General features: G+C 28.6%; 1 protein-coding gene across 1 annotated transcript in view; it reads right to left on the reverse strand.

Moving 5' to 3' along the window:
- Positions 1–3,448, reverse strand: part of LOC126728730 (putative FBD-associated F-box protein At1g55030) — a gene marked incomplete at its 3' end in the record, with an annotated part of 26,418 nt that extends 22,970 nt beyond the window's left edge. The window contains exon 1 of the mRNA XM_050434516.1: positions 3,384–3,448. The remainder of the gene's footprint in view (positions 1–3,383) is intronic.
- Between the last annotated feature and the right edge of the window lie 2,552 nt (positions 3,449–6,000).

Below are 6,000 nucleotides of genomic sequence, written 5' to 3' on the forward strand. Positions count from 1 at the left end.
GGTCTCATTTCTTACCCTAGAAGGGAGTCCTTCACAAACATGGTATGCCTTAGAACTTATGTTTGGTGCTTTTGTTTGAATACTTAAAATAACAATACAAGCGATTAATTAGTAACAATACACATACAACTATTGTCACTGAGCAATAAAATGCAATTTTTCGTTTGTACTTAATAGTAAAAAGGAAGCCATTAGTTCTATGCTAAAAAATTAAAAATTTGGTCTTCCACCTTTACTCTTATTTCAAACCCATTCTTATACAATAAAATATTTCTTCATACTTTCAGTCGACAAAGTGACCTTGGCTTCATGAATTTCATTTACTATATATGTCAACATTTTTCATCAATTAGATGATGGTAAGGATTTTTTAAAATATTTTTAAATAGGGTAAAATTTATGTACAATATCTTAAGTACATTACATTAGATTTTTCAATTAAATTCAAATATAGAATTCCAAATTAGAGTTCTAATTTTAAACCATGTGTCCCAATATATTTTTCTAAATTTAGGTGTCAAGTGAAGACCACACCATACATAAATATACAAATTTCCTCAAATCACGTAGGAGTCTTTAATGACTCTCTCTGTCTCTTGGCTTTTCACGTAGTTTTTTTTTTTTTTTTTTATCAGTCCCAATCACTCTAAAATCCTTTCTAAATTTTTGTGCCAAAGGAATATATATTTTTTAAATCAAAACTGAGAGAAAATATAATTTAAATTCTAAATTGGATAGTTAATTTTGCATCATGTATTTTATCTAAAATTTTAAATTTTTGTGCATGCATTAACACCTAACACGGAAGTTAGAAAACCACAATAATCAAGTTCATTCACCTAAGCAAAAACATTTAACTTGCACACTATAAAATCCCTACCATCCCATTCATTGTTCATATAAGCATAAACATACAACCTTCCAGAAACATTCAGCCACATTTTCCACACAAAAAAAAAAAAAAAAAAAAAAAAAAAAAACATTCCTACACCTTCACCACTTAAAAGTTAAAACTAACACAAACTTTCACTCTCGCATAGATCTTCACAATTAACTTTCGTCTATTTCTCAAATGCATAATCTTTTCTCTGAGTTTTTAAAGGCATTGAAGGTAGTTTCTCTCTATCTCCCTTGCTTTCATATTCTTATGTTTTCCCCAATTTGGGCTGCAATTTGTGCAATCGTTTTTTTTTTTTTAGTGGTATGATGAAGATAAAAAAAGCAGAGTCTCCATTAACAAAACAAATCACACACTCCTAAGAAAAGGTGAGTAAACGTTTTCCTTTCTTTTTGTGAAAATTTTGTTTTTGAATTATATATAAATAATAATTAAAAAAAACATTATGAAGTAGGAAATTATCACTTAGAAAATAAGCAAGAAAAAAAAGAAAAAAAAAAGTGCTTCACAATATCAAAAATTAAGAATTAATAATTTTTTTTTAAAACAATATGGACAATTTACATTTTCTACCTAATAATATTCTTACAAGATTTTTTAAAGAGTTAACAAAAAATAAGAATAACTATATATCAATAGTATTTAAATTATATATATAGGAATTATACTATGCACCTCAATGTGTATTTTTTAAGTATATCCATGCATATGCATAGGGTTACAGGCTAGAACCATAAAATTTGAATCATCTGCATTTTCTAATAAAGTTTGCTAAATCATAAATTAGAACCATCATTTGTAACTTAAAATCTCCAAATTTATACATCTAATCTACCAAACAATACCTACTAAATAATAAAGCACAATCTTTCTTGTCCAAAGCATATTTTATGTCACTGTGATGACACTGAACCATACTCATGTGGAACCATACAATAATAATAAAAAAATAAAAGGAAACCATCCACTGATCACACATCACATACCTCCCAGAAATCAATTATATGAATTCTATAAAACTATACTCATCTAAGCTAGAAGATAGACAATACAAACAAAATTTCATATACGCCCAACGTACAATCCACCTATACACACAAACCACTCTTATGCCAATTATTTATAAGCAATTACAAGTAAAGCACCAGTTGATAAGCCATATCATATAAGGTTTGCTGGTTTGCTCGACTGAAATTGTAAAATAATTACATAATGCTAAGTTTTGTTAATAAAATTTTTTAGTTAATAATATGAATTTAGATTTAACTAAGCCTTCTAAACATGAATAAACTCATGATTAATAAAAATAAAAAAAAAACCAATAGTAACACTTAACTAATAAAATGCAATTTTTTTTTCATTGTCTTATTTAATTATATCCATTCTCGTGCGGTAGCACGGGTTACATACTAGTGTATATATAAAGCAATGCGGCTTTGCCTTAGATGAAGCGATTTTGTTTTTGAAAACCCCCAAACTTGAAAAACTTAAGAGTTGAGATGCACACAATATAGATACGTTGGATCTTAAATGACTTCCATTAAACTTCATCCTTTATGGCATCATTAAAAAGAAAACTCATATAGATAGGTATTGGGATATTATTTGGAACTATCATAATGGACTAATGTATTACACATAGTACGGAGCTAACTATAACATCCTATGCTATAAAATAAAAATTGGGCCTATGGTTATCTTCACTTTTAGGTAAAATAGAAACTTTACTTACTAAGTTTTAAGAAATTTAAAATTCTATTTCAAAAAATTTCCAGAACATTAGATTTTATTTTAATTATTTTAATCATCTATCATAATAATTTTATATTGTAAAATAATAAAATTTATGCATTACATACAATCATTACTTTCTAAATGATAAAGGATATGAGAATGTAATTTGTAGATCTATTATCAAGATAACATAGATTAGATTTGTGGTGGATAGTAGATTTAATTGCTTATGCGGAACCAATGATATAAAAGAAAAAGAATTTTTTTAAACCATTATATTGAGTAAAATATTACTTAATTTAATTCATTTTCAAGTTATACATTTTTAATAAGTCAAGTCATAAACCTTTAAGCAAAATAAATACTTTTAATTTTTATTTAACTATCCCGTGCATCGCACGGGTTAGCGACTAGTTTATTATATCTACAAGAATATATAATATCATGCACATGCTCACACATTTAAGTGTTGCAAACTTAAAGCACACCTAAAAGATTGTATGTAAATTATTAATTAATTTGAAAAGAAAAAAATAAACTTCTGATTTAGGGAAAATCAAGCATCTAATTAAATATAATTTGATTTTTTTTTTTTACTAGACAAGATAATTATTATAACCATTATCAACAAAACAAAAGCACATAAATAGAATCCTCAAAGAACAATGTTTAAGGAAGATAAAAAAAACAGTACTGCTTTTTCATCAATAAAAAAAGGAAGAGAAAAGATATGACTAGGTAAGGTAATTACCGTTTATGCCATTGGCAGGAACGAAACGACAGCGTTGTGGTATGGGAATTTGTTTTTTTCAGATGGAGACGATGAAAAGGTATCTCCTTCACATAAATATAGGCTTGTTTTTTATGGCGGGAAATCGTGAGAATAATTCCCTCCAAAGATGGAGAAATGATTTGGTGACCCTGGGCCCATTACTATGGGCTGATTATTTAGATGTGTGAAGCCCATGTACTAGAAAAATCACTTTTTTTTTTTTTTTTTTAGAGTTTTCTCTTGTAACGTCCACTTCTGATGACAGTTCTTAGGCGGAGATTGAATGGTAAATGATAAAGGAAAAATGATAGGTTAAGGTGAGAGTGACAGAAAGCTAGTCATAGTCTGACACATAAAATAGTTCTAGCAATTTATGTGGTACTAGAACTACTCCATATATTATTCAACAAGACTATATTTATTCTTGTCATTGAACATGTGCTGTGAGTTCTTTAATGGTTACTTGGTTTATTGAGGGATAAAGATAAGCTTGCAAGAAGCATTGTGAACCCCTTTGTCGACTAACTCTTATAATTAACAAGTGCCAATATTTTGTAGCTTTGAAAGTGCCAGAACATGAATTGTATATATAGTCAAAAAGTTATAAAAGAAAATAAATGAATTAAAAAAAAAAAAACCTTTTCTGCTTTTGTAAGACATTTGTCATGGTAAAATTTGTAGATGACTATTTTGTAAGAAAGGATATGTATAGTCGTTTTAGATTTCTATTCTTTTCTATTCATGCATCTTTGTTTTGTATATAAGGAGATGCATTTCATTTGTATATCTCAACAAATAATAGAACTTCATATTTTCATAGTTTTCAATTTGTGTCTGTAAGACTGTAACTGGTCTTGTTTTGATTCCACGAAAATCATAATTATTATATAGTGGTTATGGTGGTGAAGGCTACGATGATGGCATGTCAAAAATGGTGCAGCGACAAAGGTGATAATGATGGTGGTAGGGCAGCAAAGTAGTGGCAGTTTTAGGAATTTTTTTTAGGGTAGTCACTGAGAAATTTAAATTATACAAAATCTTATATAAAAACAACTTGAATATATCAATGTCATAAAAAAAAAAATGCAAATACATGAAATATTACAATTTTTTTGTACTAACTAAGAGAAGAAAAAATAAACTAATAAGAGATAAAGTGGAAATTGAAAATGCTAATATGAGAATAATAAAGTGATCATAACAATTTCATAACAAATTTTACGCAACAAGCTGTTATTGGTGGATAAAACATGTCAATATTGAGCCCAAATTAAAACTAGTAACAGCTTACCACATAAGTTTTATTGTGAAAATATTGTAGATGTAACATTAATCTTATTTTTTTTAAACTCAAATTCTTGTGATTTTCCAGTTAGAGTATTTAATATTTTTATTAGGGTGGTCAAAATAGATTAATTTAGTATATAATTTTTTTTTTGTAAGTATATATATACGTTTGGTTTTTCAAGTCAGAATGGTCACAGAATAGATTAGTTTAAACTATTTTTATTTTATTTTATTTTTTTGCTGAGTATAAAAAAATAAAAAATTGGCAAGTGAGGGTAGGACCCTCACATACAAGTGGAGCCGCCACTGCAACAAAGGAGAGTGACCATGGTCGTAGTGACAGTAGTGATGATGGTGGCGATTGTTGGGTTATGTGGAGCCTAATTATGTTTGATCTGAACTATAACCCAGCCTGATATAAAAAGTATTACTATTTTTAATGGCAAATTTTTTGAGGCTTAGTTCATGGTATCGGCCCAAGGTGGAGTGCTCATGGAAAAATTTGATATAAATATAGTGGTTTTAGATTAGGGTTTAGTGTGTTGTCTGGAGAGAGAACATAGGCAAATTGCTGAACTATATAAATATTGTCTTGTATAATTATTTTCTTTAACGCATTTTTTTTTCTCTATTTTTGCATCTTACAGATTTAGAAATTTCATGTATATTCCCTACCGTGATAATATTGGCATCACAAAGGAATAGAAGGAGTTGGGACACACGGATTACAAAATATGTTTTCTACTATTTTAAAAAAATGGAAAATGATTTTCACCACTGTGGGCTTGTTTTTTGTTTGACCACAAAAACGTTTTCAATTTATTTTTGATTTTGGTTGTACTCACTGAAAAAAACAGGCAACTTTTCTAGAAAATCATTTTCCACAAAAACAAAAAGAAAATTAGATCGATCTCAAGGTCCACATTTAGCCACATTGATACCTTTTCTTTCTTTTGCTAAAGCATTATGAGATAAAAATGCAAACAAAGGAAAACAAAATTGAAGGCAAATCAATAATGCATAGCCTATTACGCACCTTTGGCGTGATGTTCACTACTCCACAAAAGATAGAAATGATAGTAGAGGTATTTAAAATTAGCACATAATAGATAACTTCAACCCCTTGCTCTTTGTACTAAGTAGGGGAAAAAAAAGTTTTGGTAGCAATATAATGGCCAAAAGCCTTGAGACATTCAAGTTCTACCAACCTTCAGCTTGTTTAAATCAAGACTCCTGTTATATGCCATAGAATGTAGAAATCTCAGGTTGATGTAGCATTGATATATGGACAGCAAAAGAGAATCGAGTT

Source organism: Quercus robur, chromosome 5 (assembly GCF_932294415.1).
Source record: "Quercus robur chromosome 5, dhQueRobu3.1, whole genome shotgun sequence".
Classification (NCBI taxonomy): domain Eukaryota; kingdom Viridiplantae; phylum Streptophyta; class Magnoliopsida; order Fagales; family Fagaceae; genus Quercus; species Quercus robur.